A 14,201-nucleotide genomic window follows, 5' to 3' on the forward strand; every position below is an offset into this window, starting at 1 on the left:
TTTTGTAAATCTTTTAAATTTTAATTTGTTATATATTTATTCATTTCTTGGATAAATACAGAGAGAAACTAAAATAGAAGGGTAAGATAGAAAGGAAGAATGAGAGATGCCCTGCAGCACTGCTTTACTACTTGAGAAGCTTCCTCTCTGCAGACAGGGGTCGGGGTTTGAGCCTAGCTTCTTGCACAAATGTGTGCTCAGTAAGTGCCAGCATGCCCCCACCCAGTTCTCTTAAACACCATCACTTGCTATAGAAAATAGGAAACTGAGGGCAGACGGTGGTACACCTGGTTAAGCACTCACATAATAGTGCACAAAGACCTGGGTTCAAGCCCCTGGTCCCCACCTGCAGGAGGGCAGCTTCACGAGTGGTGAAACAGGGCTGCAGGTGTCTTTCTGTCCCTCTTACTCTCTATCTCCCCCTCCCATCTCCATTTCTCTCTGTCTCTATCCAATAATAAAGAACTGTTTTTAAAAAATGAAAATAGGAAACTAAGTATAGAACAAAGGATATATTATCAATCAAATATATGCATCTTGTCTCAGGGATATTTACAAACACCCTTCACCACAGACTACTTTTTTTTTCTTTCTGTATTTTCTAATTCTACTTAGTCTTTTATTCTCTCTTCTTACCTGTTGTAAAGCTAGAAAATTACATTTTTGTTGAGCTTTCACAACTTCTTCTTCATGAAAAGAGTAAAGGTCAGGCAGCATTCCATTTCAGGAAGATAGTTAAATGGCTGGCATTAAAGTGCCTGCCAAAATGATGGAGTAGTATTCATTTATATTTTTCAGCAAAACCATATGAAATCGCAAATAAAAGTGCTCACTACCTTTAATGTCAGAATTTAATTTTAAAAATCTCTCATGTTTCTGCCTCCTGAATCAAAACGTATTATGTGTGATTCATAGGAACTTCAAGGACTCTTATTTTTTTATGTTTAAAATCCAAATTACAGTAAACTAATTTCAAAATCACCTTTAAAACAAGCTTATTTATCAGGAAAATCAATGCTTAAAAGTATATGGTAAATATTCCTGTTTTAACTTTACTCATTACTAAGATGTTACAATTTTATTTAAGATGCAAGTGTCCAAATATTATATAGTACATATTCTGTATGGAAACCCTGAAAAACTATTTAAGCTTTAATAGTAGTATGCCAAAAAAATAATAAATTACATGCATGCTAACTAAAATGGCAAAATATTACCAAAAAAATGAAAACTCCACAATAATATTCACACTGTGTTAAACAGAGACCCTGCACAAATAATAAGTGACTTCCTTGGATTTTTTTTTGTTTGGTTTTTTTCTTTTAATATTTATTTATTTCCTTTAGTTGCCCTTTTTTATTGTTGTAGTTATTATTGTTGTTGTTATTGATGTCATTGTTGTTGGAGATGACAGAAATGGAGAGAGTAGAGGAAGACAGAGAGGTGGAGAGAAAGATAGACACCTGCAGACCTGCTTCACTGCCTATGAAGCGACTGCCCTGCAGATGGGGAGCCGGGGGCTTGAACCTGGATCCTGAGGCCGGTCCTTGTGCTTTGTGCCACATGCGTTTAACCCGCTGTGCTACCGCCCAACTCCCTTAATTTTATAGTCTTATTGATAAATAATGAACAGATACGACTAGAAATTTCAAGGTGCATACCATTACATCCTGATTAGCATGTTTTTAAATAATTCTAATGTCCTTTTAAACTGATAATGATAACACAAGTATATGGTCTGAAAAAGGAGTAAATCTACAGTTGTATGATGTAAAATTTATTAAGCGTCAGGTGGTGAATCGCACGGTAGAACACATCCATTATTATGTGTGACGAATCACATTCAAGTTCCTGTTCCCCCACCATCACCTGCAGGTAGGAAGCTTCATGAATAGCAGAAATTGCCTCTCTTTCTCTGTTTCTATCTCCCTCTCTGTCATAATCTAATACCCTCTATTAGAGAAAAGAAATCCACCAGGAATAGTGGAATTGTGCATGTACAGAGTCCCAGCAATATCCCTTATAGTAGAAAAGAAAAACATAACAATCAGGGCAATGAAATAGCTCATTTTTGAAAGTGAGATGCTTTGCCATGTAAGAGATCTAGGTTCTAATTGAGATCCCATCACATTAAAAGAAAATTTAATGCATTTCTCCCTCTCTCTTCTCTCTCTCTCTCCTTCCCTCCCTCTTTCTGCTTCTCTGTCTCTATATAAAAAATAAAATTGAAATGAAAAATATTAGACAGGAAGGAAACAATGATTTAACCTCAGTACTCTAGTTTCTGAGGACAATGCAGAAAAAAGAAAGAAAGATCACAAGCATTGAAGACGTGAGTCTGAAATTCTCATTAGAGTAATATTGCATTATGACTTTATATGCATTTCAGGTGTCTATCAGTAAAATCCAGTATATATCCATTGAAAGAATTAACATCATCTAAATGACTATTCTAACCAGAACCATTAAAGATTAATGCTATTCCTATTAAGGTTCCACCAAATTTCTATAACAAAGAGTAGAACAAAAGATACAAATCTTTATCTGGAGTCACAACATACTCAGTATTGCCAAAGCAATCCTTAAAGAAAAAGAGCAAGAATGGAGGTACCAAGCCTCCAGACTTCAGAGCATATTACAGAGGCATGGTAATGAAAACCGCTTGGGGGCTAGGTGGTGGCACACCTGGTTGAGTACCCATGTTACAATGCATAAGGACCCGGATTCAAGCCCCTGATCCCCACCTGCAGGGAAAAAGCTGTATGAGTGGTGATGCACAAGTGTCTCTCTATCTCTCTCTTTCCTCTACAACTGTCTCTATCCAATAAATAAAGGTAATTATAATTTTTTTTAAAATTTCCTGGTATTGGAATGAAAACAGACACATAGGCCGGTGGAATAGAATTGAGAGTCCAGAAATAAGCCACTGCTGCTATAGACATCTAAATTTTTGCAAGGCAGTCCAAAACATCAAATGGAGAAAGAGGAGTCTACTCAACCTCTGATGTTAGAAAACCAGGTTGAAAAATGGAGAATAATAAAACTGGACCACCACTTTTCATGATGTATTAGAGGAAACTCTAAATGGATCAACTATTTGAATGTTAGACCAGAGACTATCAAATACTTAGGGGGAAACATTGGCAGAACTCTCTTTGATGTAAGCTTTCAAACTTTTTTAATGATTCACATACAATTGCAGGGAAAAAATGATATATCTAATGGGATTACACCAAACTCAAAACCTTTATTGCACTGGAAGAGGAATTACTACCAAAACAGAGAGACTCCCCATGCAGTGGGAGAAAAATCTCTATGTGTCAACATCAGACAAAGGGCTAATAACCAAAATACATAAATAACTCAACAAACTCAGGAATAAAAAAAAAGCAAGCAACCTCACTGAAAATGGAGGAAGATATGGACAGAATATTCTCCAAAGGAGAGATCCAAAGGGTTGACAGACATATGGAAAAATGCTCAGTCACAGATGATTAAATAAAAATTACAATAAGATAACACTTTACACATGTGAAAATGACATACATCAGAAAAGACAGAAATACCAATTGTCAGAGAGGCTACATGGTGAAAAGAACACTCCTACATTGCTGGTGGGAATGTAAATTGGTCCAACCCTTATGAAAACGAGTCTGGAGATTCAACAGAATGCTAGAAATGGATCTACCCTACAACTCATTAATTCTTCTACTGAGGATATACTCAAAAAGAAACAGACACCTATCACAAGAGATCTATGAATGTCTATGTTCATAGCAGTACAAGTTTTAGAATCTCAGACTTTGAAGCAACCCAGATTTGGTTAAGAAAAGTGTGATACATATTATAAGGTGCTGTGTAGCTATTACAGAATGATAGTCATCTACTTTGCTATATTCTAGACAGAACTTGAAGGTATCATGTTGAGTGAGATAAACAGAAAAGAGAAGGCCTAATAATGAATGATTTCTCTCAAAGGTGTAATTAAGAAACAAGAATAGTAAAGGAAAATGTAAGTTGAAACGTGTACTGGGTATGGTGCCTTCTGCCAAAGCAAAAGATTCTGGGGAATGTTGGAAAGGGATAGAATTGAGGACCATTGGGGTTTGTGATAGAAAAGTGACCTAGGTTGGGGAAGCCATGATTGTCTTTCAGAGACCTAGACACGTATCACAGAGAGATGAGAAGCTGTACCTATATATATCAAGAACTATACTGTAAACATCAACACTCCAGGGGGCCGAGCTGTAGCACAGCAGGTTAAGTGCACGTTAAGCACACATGGAGCTAAACACTTAAGGATTCTGGTTCAAGCCCCTGGCTCCCTACCTGCCGGAGGGTCTCTTCACAGGCGGTAAAGCAGGTCTGCAGGTGTCTATTTTTCTCTCGCACTCTATGTCATCCCCTCCTCTTTCTATTTCTTTCTGCCCTATCCAACAACAACATCAATAACAACAATAATAAGGGCAACAAAAATGGGAAAATGGCCTCCAGGAGCAGTGGATTCATAGTGCAGGCACGGAGGCCCAGTGATAACCCTGGAGGCAAAAAAATAAATAAATAACACTTCAATAAATTATATTAAAAGAAATATTTAAAAGAAATATTTAACATGTCTCCATAGTACATTAACCTCAACTCCAAATTTTCAATTCAATCCTTCACATACAATCCTTCACATAAAAATGATCCCTTTTGTCTAATTCACCTACTTCTCATCTTCCTCATGGTTACTAATTGGTCTTATTTAAAAGATCTTGTTTTTTAACCATTAACACTGTTCAGCTCTGGCTTATGGTGATACCAGAGACTGAACCTGGGACTTTGGAGCCTCTGACATGAGTGTCTCTTTGCATAACTGTTATGCTATCTACCCCCACCCTAAAAGATTGTTTTAATAACTTTATCTGTTTGTTTTCTCTATTCACCATGCATGATTAAAATTATTTGGCATATGTCTCTCTGCATATGACACATTTCATTTAGAATCAACATTTGAAAATACAGTGAAGCAGTAAATTGGAGAGAAGTATAGAGTTCTCAAAAGATCTGGTTTCTCTGTCTCTGTCAATTAGAAAAAATTAAATTAGAAATGTTGTCTCTGTTTCTCTGTGTGTCTGCCTCTCCCTTTTTATTTGAAAAATTTAGCCTGCTGATGACACAGAGAGAGAGAAAGAAAGAAGGAGGAGGAGGAAGAGGAGGAGAAGAAGAAGAGGAAAAGAGAGAGGAAGAGGGGAAGGAGGATAAGAACAAGAAAAAAAAAATCAGGAGCCTCACACTTATATTAGACAAATTAGGTTGAAAGAAAAATAAATGTAAGGGGACCAGATGGTGGCGCACTGGTTAGGTAAACATGTCAGCAAGCATAAAGACCTGGGTTTGAGCCCCTACTCCCTACCTGCAGGGGGTATGCTTCACAAGTGGTAAAGCAGGTCTGCAGATGTTTCTCTTTCTCTTCCCTTCTACCTCCCTCCCCTCTCAATTTCTCTCTGTCCTGTCAAGAAAGAAAGAAATTAAGAAAAAAAAAGGAAGGAAGAAATGGCTACCTAGAGCAGTGGATTTGTAGTGCTAGCACCCAGCAATAACCCTAGTAGTGAAAGAAAGAAAGAGAGAAAGAAAGAAAGAAAGAAAGAAAGAAAGAAAGGAAGGAAGGAAGGAAGGAAGGAAGGAAGGAAGGAAGGAAGGAAGGAAGGAAGGAAGGGAAAGGAAGGAAGGAAGGAAGGAAGGAAGGAAGGAAGGAAGGAAGGAAGGAAGAAAGGAAGGAAGGAAGGAAGGAGATGGAAGAGGAAAGACAGAAAGACCTAGAGAGAAAGGAGGAAGGGAGGGAAAGATATAAGGAAGGAAATGTCACAAATAACAAATGAAAAAATGGTAAATCCATCAGAGATGAAATACATATAAATACATATTCAGGTGCATCTAGTTGTAGAACCCTTACATAGTGAAGAGAATAATGATAGAATTGATGAAAAAAAAAAAGACTATAACCAAACAGTAGATTTCAATACCCCAAATGGAATAACAAATGTGATAATTAAAAAAAGAAATTAGTAAGGAAACTGCAGATCTGATTAACACTATAATCCAATGGTACATGGTATGTGTACACAGAAAGTCCACACAGTAAATACAGAACACATGAAACATCCTCATCATTTCAATTTTGGAACTGTCTTAGATTTAAGAAAACTGTCATTTTCTTAAGGGAAAAAGCTAAAAGAAAGACAACTTACTTAACTGGGTAAAGGACTTAGTGGTAGTAGAGTGCATAGTGTTCTGAGTATTTATACATTTTAAAGCGTTTAATTGTTGTAAACATTGAAACGCCATCACAAAAACTTTAGAGGACAGGTTACTAAATCTAGTTATCTGGCTTCAGAATTTCCCTTCTGAACATATATGAGAGAATTTTTCTGTAAAAGTAATTTGCACCAGTACTATAAAAGCTCAAAAATATGCAGAACATGTTACAATGTGCAAAGACCTGGGTTTAAGCCCCTGGCCCCTACATACAAGGCAAATGCTAAGTGAGCAGTGAAGCAGTGCTTCAGGTGTCTGTCTTTATCCCACCCTACCCACCTCCTCTCTTGATTTCTCTTTGTCTCCATCCAATAGACATAAATATTAAAAAATATACAGAACAGACATAAATAAACAAAAGTATTTTCCAATACAGTCCAGGATATACTACTTGTTCCCATTCACATGTAACCAGTACTACCAGAAATCAGAATATGACTGAGAAAAAATATATATAATTTCTTCATAAAAACCACTTCGGGGGGGGGGGGGCAGGCAGTAGCGCAGTGGGTTAAGTGCACATAGCGTGAAGTGCAAGGACCTGCATAAGAATCCTGGTTCGAGGCCCTGTCCCCCACCTGCAGGGGGATCGCTTCATAAACAGTGAAGCAGGTCTGCAGGTGTCTGTCTTTCCCTGTCTGTCTTCCCCTCCTCTCTCCATTTCTCTCTGTCCTATCCAAAAACAACTATGTCAATGACAACAAGGGCAACAAAAGGAAAAAAAAATGGCCTCCAGGAGCAGTGGGTTCATAGTGCAGTCACCGAGCCCCAGCGATAACCCTGGAGGCAAAAAAAAAAAAAAAAACTCAAAAAAAACCGCTACTTCAGGATCTAGTTTTTCTGTCTTTAATAGTAACAGAAATTATAAACGCATGCCATAATTAAAGTGTAACAAAACTATTCAGATTTGTTATTTTCCTTGAAGTCCAAGAGACTAAACTGAATTTTATTTTACTTTATTTTATTTTTATTAGTTATTAACAAAATTACAAAATAACGGGTACAATTCCACATCATTCCCACCACCAGAGTTCTGGGTCCCTGTTCCCTCCATTTAAAACTGCACTGATTCTCCCAAAGTGACAAATATGAGCTATTTTTTTTTCTATAAATGTGTATCTATTATTTTCCTTTTTTCTCTATAATCCTGCCTTCTCTTCCACTTTAAATCACAGCTACACCTATTACTAATTCCAAATGTCTTTTCTTTTTTTCCTCTTTGCTCTCTGCGCTCCAGTGGACTTGGGTTTCAGAGAGACCTCCAGTTATATCCCCGCTAATATTCCCACCACCACCACCTCTGGGAGTCTGGAGCAAAATTCTTTTTGAGATGCAGAAAGTAGAAGGTCTGGTTTGTGTAACTGCTTCTCTACTGAACATGGGTATTGGAAGATCTATCTATCCCCAGCCTGTGACTAAACTGAACTTATAACTAATCTTCTTTGTTTTATGAAAGGGGGGGTGGGGAATGGACTAAATGAATATCAGACACCCAACACTTACTCAAAATGGGCTAAGACATTTTCATTCCATTATCAATGTACATCATATGCTCTTCAATTTACACTTTATATTAGTGAAAATTCATGCAGCACTTTGTAAAGGCTTTTAAGGTTTATTTTGTAAGAGGTTTTCATAAGTCATTATCTAAACTGAAATCTAATCTACAGTTGATAGTTTGCTTTGAATATGAAACTTTTTTACATGAAATTAATTCAGCTTCATGGATCATTAAGTATTTTCAAAGAATCTATGTCTTTCATGACATATTACTCTGTAAAAACCTTTTTTTTAAGGTGATTTTTGAAAATGTAACTATCCTGCACCACTCAAACTTAGCATTTGTAGTAACTTGTCATATTTTAGATAAAACTGATGGGCAACAGGCATTTTATCAATAAATGCCTTATAGTTCTATTTAACAATGCTTTTTTCCTTTGAAATTCTTTTATTTAATTATTTATTTATTTGATGGGGACAATGAGAAATTGAGAATGGATTGGGAAATTGAGAAAGAGACACCTGCAACACCCTGTAGGTGGGGACTGGGGGCTTGAACCCAGGTACTTGAACACTGTAACAAATACCAGCTGTGCCACCACCTGGCCCTTGAAATTCCTATTTAACATTGAAATATTAAAGAAAAAAAGTCACCTAAACCTAAGAAAAACTGAAACATAATGCTTAATACTAACCTTATGTTTATGTCAAGAGTACATAAATACTTGAATATAATTAGCAATTTTTATTGTTCATTGAGAAACAAAAACACTCAGATACAAACTCAAACCATAATACTGGTCTTTGATATAGGCTATTAATGATCTAATTTAAAGAAAAATGTTTACCCCCATTAAATTTAAAAATATTAATTTGTCATATTTGTAGCTCGGAAAAAATTGCTATTAAGTAGCATTTGTAGTATTAGTTCAAATTATTCACACATATTTTCCTCTACATGAATATATGACTGAAATACTTCAGTTTATCCCTTAATTTGAAAGCAAAGTTAATATGACAGATGAGAAAAAAAGGTTTACACATTTCCCAGTCACTTATGCATAGAGCCAATACTACCACTATATGTGACATCTCTGGATGGCAAGGCTTCCTTTGGCGATTGGCAAACTTATATAAACAACTATAATCACAGGTAAAATTAAACTTGCAAGTGAAAACATTAATATCTTGAATAGGTACTTGCTTACAAGACTTTCAATCATTTAAAAGCATCCCTATGTTGTTCTAACTCATCAGGTGCTTATATGTTGTAACTACTCAGTCTCTTCTGTCTGAATTAAGACAGAAGAGACTGAGTAAAGTAAAGTAAAGTTAAGGCTTACCCCCAAGGAGGACATCTGGAGCATTGGATGTGAATCCCATCACTAAATCTTGAGGACCATGTATGAGACTCAGGGAGATAGCTAGCTAGCTAAATGGGCTTATTAAACACACATCTTTTTTTAAATTTACTTTCCACAATATATGTGCTTGTAGGTTTTAATTCTTAAGAGTTTTAAGGTGACCTATTTGAAATCAAACATGTCAATGATTTATTTTATAACTTACTGTCTCCAAATTTATTATTTAACCATTATTTTACACAAAGTCACTCATCCACTTGACTGGATCTTCACATAAGAACTCCTATTATTACATGAACATCATTCCTGGCTCACTGATTCATCTAGTTCTGTTATCTTGATTATCAAATGCCTTTCAATGCATTCTTATCCTTTTCGTAAATATCCCTGAATGCATCTAGTAAGTTACTTTCTCATATCATGGGTTTTTTGAAAAGTGGCAGACATCTGCTTCAAATGTCTTTTCCCCACATACTTTGTCTTTCCTAGTTGATTTTTTAATGCTACTGTGGTACATGACATGCCTACTTATGGTTTCCAATAATCCATAAAAGAACTGCTTGGAATATTTCTTTACTCTTGGAATTCTAAATCTGATCTCTTATCTGATCTCAATTTCTCTCTGAATCTGATCTCTCTGAATCTGATCACAATTTCTCTCAATAAATCAGTGGCTTCTAAACTCTGAGGACATCATCCCTAAATTTATTTTACCCAGGAAAATTTTATCTTTTGGCTAAATAAATTCAACATAGAATCCATATGAAGACAATATAATTTTTATTTCACTTATTTTTAATTTCATTGTATCCTTTTTACTTCATAGTATGCATTCATAAATTTTCAAGTATCACATATTTATGAGCCAATGAATTGATTATTCATTGTTGATTGTTAGACATTAAGAAAGAAAGAGTGAAACACAGGAATAAATATATTCTTACCACTTCATAGAGTATTTACTATGTAAAGTTCACAGGAAAATATTCCAGGTGAGAAATTGAGCACAATTTGGTAGAAAGTCACTCTCTACTACAGAAAATAATAACATATAACACATAGGATGTATTGTTAACAGTATAGAGAAAACTACTTTAAGAAATGGTTTGTATATGTCTTCCTGAGGATCTTTGGAAGAACCTAAATCCAATTAGAGTAGCCTGATTTTATCAACTGCAGTATAACTGAAGAAAGTGTTTGCCTAATCAATTTTTCTGTAACCTTGCTTTCTGAAGCAATGCTGAATTAATAGGTATATACTTTTAATAGAAGCTGCAAAATAGAGTTTATAGAATTGGGATTTGTCAGTGTATATTCATCACTTTCTCAGAAAGAATGTATTTTGATAAAATCTTCTGAGGTTGCAATCCCCTTGGGAGGATAAAATTAAATAATTTTAGCTTTAGGTAATTATTTTTCATGAATTATTCTTTACTAACCAAACATACTTCTGACATTATTTGACCATCCAGTATGGTTTTTAAACAGAACAAAACCCCATGGCCAGAAAACACTTTTTTCCTTTATGCTTCAGAATAGTTAGGTTTTCCTCCATTTTATCCCTTTCATACTCTCAGCTTTCCTTTCCTCTTTACCTGCATCATTATTTCCTTCCTTCTCTATATCCTAGTCTCTTTTTATTGTTTCCTTTTTTTCTTTGATTTTTTAATTGTTTTTATTTATCTTTCTGTCCTTTTTATTTTTAAAAACCAATTCAATTAGGTTGCCAGGTGGTGGTGCACCTGCTTAAGTACTCACATTACAAACTATAGAAATGATCCCTGAAAGTATAGTCTTAAGTGCTCACATCACAATGCACAAGGATCCAGGTTCAAGCCCCTGGTCCCTACCTGCAGGGGGGAAGTTTTACAAGTGGTGAAGCAGAGCTGCAGGTGTCTGTCTCTCTGTCTCTCACCCTTTCTCTCCTCCTTTCTCCTCTCAATTTTGCTCTGTCTCTATTCAATAGTAAATTTTAAAAATCTATTTTAAAAATTCTCACATTGTATAAAAATCCAATTCAATCATATTTTTCGCTGTCATAATTCTGAGTATGGACACTTTCATCCTCAGATCTGATTGACAATTGATAGAATTTGATCATGAATTCACTATAAAACAATAGGTATGGAATGATAAGGAGTAAAAACCAAGATTATATCAATCAGAGTATGTAAGCATATTCCAGACTCTACTTTTATAAACTCTTCTTCAAAACTGTAGTTACTAATGTCATCTAATGAACTGGTTCTCTTCTATATCTCTACACTTAAATTTCCTCCTGGATCTTGAAAATTGTTTTTCACAAAAGTCCTTAATATTTGCCCTTCAGAAACAGATTTATGCCATTTGGTAATTTTTTCCCACAGTAACATTATGGACTCGCATTATGTGATTTACATTTTCCCATTGTATTGGGGGATTTAATGGTGTACAACACAGTTGTCTACACATGAACCCAATTTCACATAATGTTTGTTTGCAAAATACTCTCACCTCCCAAATAGATAAAATAAAGTAAAATAACTGCTGTAACTGGGAGTGAAAAAGAAAACAAACAAACAAAAAAGACTTTGTTGACTTCCTTGTTAAAGGCTTATTGAGCTATACAACTTTTCTAGATTAGAAATATATCCTCATAGCAGAGCCAATGTTCCTCTTTGCATCATCAAGCATAGCTGAATAAAACCTATTACATAAACATAGGTCCATCTTGTAGTTCCACTCTATGCAGCTCATTGCAAGAAATAGATCAGGTAAAAATCTGTTAAACATGAACTCCAAAAGCAAGTCTATCTTGTAAAGGTCTATATATGTAAGGTCCTTAGGCAATCACTTATAGAATCATGGGAATTATCCACAAAGAATAAAAGTGGAGCTCTCTAGCTGGTTGAATTTACTCAGGACATGTTATCCCTTTGGGGTATAGAGGAGGGAGTGACTGGTAAGGTTTTACCCTTCCACCTCTTTAGAATTGTTTTGCTTACTGGAAAGAGGCCTTTGGCTTTTGTTTCACCTCACCTTGATGTTTATGCCTAATAACTCCCTAATCCCGACACCTTGTAGGTGGTCTAATATCTCTCCTTGGCTATTCTACTCCATGTCTAGATTCTAAACCCCTAATTAACGTGTTCTCTTTATGTAAGGAGAAAAGAAAAGAAAAGAAAAGAAATTAAAATAAATAAAAAGAAAGGAAGAAAGAAAGAGGAAAATAGGAAGGAAGGGAGGGAGGGAAGAAGGAAGGAAGGAAGGAAGGAGGAAAAAAAGAAAGAAAAAGAAGCTGCTATTCCAGTAGTGAATGGTTTACAATAGAAAAGATTAGAGAGCCCTAAGAGCTCACTGAATAGGAGAAATCTGCTTTGCCAAGCTCATGACCCAGATTTGAGCCCCTGTACTCTGGAAGAACAGTTTGACACCCAGGGAAGCTTAATAGTTGTCATGTGACTCTGAATAAGAAAGTAATTAGAGAGCAGTGAAATCATTGATAAAAAATGATTTTTTTTATCAGTGAATTTTCTGGCTTTGCAAGAAGGGAAAGAGGAAGAGAAGCATAAGAAGGGGGCTGGGGGGAAGGCAAAGGGTATCAAGGTTGGAGAGGAGGAAGAATGGGGAGAGTGGGAAGGGGAGGTATAGGGAGAGAAGAGGGAAAAAAACAGAAAAAGAAGAGTGGACATAATTTCAGAGAAGATTGAGGAATTTAAAATCAAATAATTTGAGGGGCCAGGTGGTGGCACATCGGGTTCAGCACACACAGTATAAAAACAAATTATTGTAAGTAAAAAGTCACAAATGCTAGTGATAAAAATGGAAACATATAAATATGAAATATGAAAATTAGGAGAGGTTGATATCAGAAATCAAAGTGAAGCATTTGCAATAAAGTAGTCAACAACTTCAACTTTCATAGAAAGCTATTAATAATTTGAAGAGGAAAGAAACCGTAGAGCATTCTAGCAACATCATTAAGTAGTAAATTAGGTTGAAGTATGATTTTCTAGGTAGACACCGAAACACCAAAAATAAATTCAAAGAATGATATTATAACTACTCTTGCAATTCTTTTTGAAAATTCAAATATACTTATAGTACATTGTGATATTATCCCCAATTTGTTGAACTCCATTCATATGTCTTCTCTGTTTTGAAGGGTGTGTTCCCTGCTTAAAATAACCTAATGTGGAATGTAAAAAGGGTAATGGTAGAATTATCTTTGTTTTATTTATTTATTTATTTTTGATGAAGTCATGTGGAGTGATGTAAACCAGAAAAAGAAGGACCAATACCAAATGATCTCACTCATAAGTGGAACTTAAGAAACAAGGGCAGTAAGGGGACTGGGACTGGGACTGGGTTTGGTGTGTTGCATGATAAAAAAAGGGCTCTAGGGAAGGAGGGGAAGGGGTGGGAAGGAGGGGCATTGGGGTCCTAGATCATGACTGGGGAAAAAGACTTAAGTTTGGGGAGTGAGTGTCTTACAGACATCTAGATACCTACCATGAGATAATGAGAGGTTGTACTTATGTACCAACAATTGTACTGTAAGTCATTAACTGCCGCAATAATATATATTAATTATATATATTAATTGTCATTATTTTCAAAGAATCACAGGCACATCTTGTGCAAATTCACATGTTAAAGTTGTGCAAATACTGAAAGACAACTATTTCCCCCCCCCAAACTCCCCCAGAATTGTTATCTCTACAGTGTTGAAACATGGTTCCTTCAATAATTCAGCATATAACTGCATCTCTCAGATACTCAATTCTTAATTTGAATTTAAGCAATAATCTTCTATAAATGTTCAAATCAGAGATGGAAAACTATATAAAGTCAAGTTTTCAAGGACAGAGTGTGGTAGTGAACTCGTTTTTTTCTGTAATTTATTCTTATCAATAATATTTCTAATCAGTTTTTAAGCTTTAGGCAACCATACTTCAATGCTAATTTACATTGATTTTTTAAATCCATTAAAATCCTTTGATAATGTTTATGTAAGCCCCTAGTAAGTCATATCTCCACTCTTACATGTGTTGTCAA

The 14,201-nt window shown here is 35.5% G+C and overlaps 1 pseudogene; it reads right to left on the minus strand.

The window, feature by feature from the left end:
* Positions 1-10,872: 10,872 nt before the first annotated feature.
* Positions 10,873-10,961, minus strand: LOC132538780 (small nucleolar RNA U3; annotated as a pseudogene).
* Positions 10,962-14,201: the final 3,240 nt, after the last annotated feature.

Source organism: Erinaceus europaeus, chromosome 5 (genome assembly GCF_950295315.1).
Source record: "Erinaceus europaeus chromosome 5, mEriEur2.1, whole genome shotgun sequence".
NCBI lineage: Eukaryota > Metazoa > Chordata > Mammalia > Eulipotyphla > Erinaceidae > Erinaceus > Erinaceus europaeus.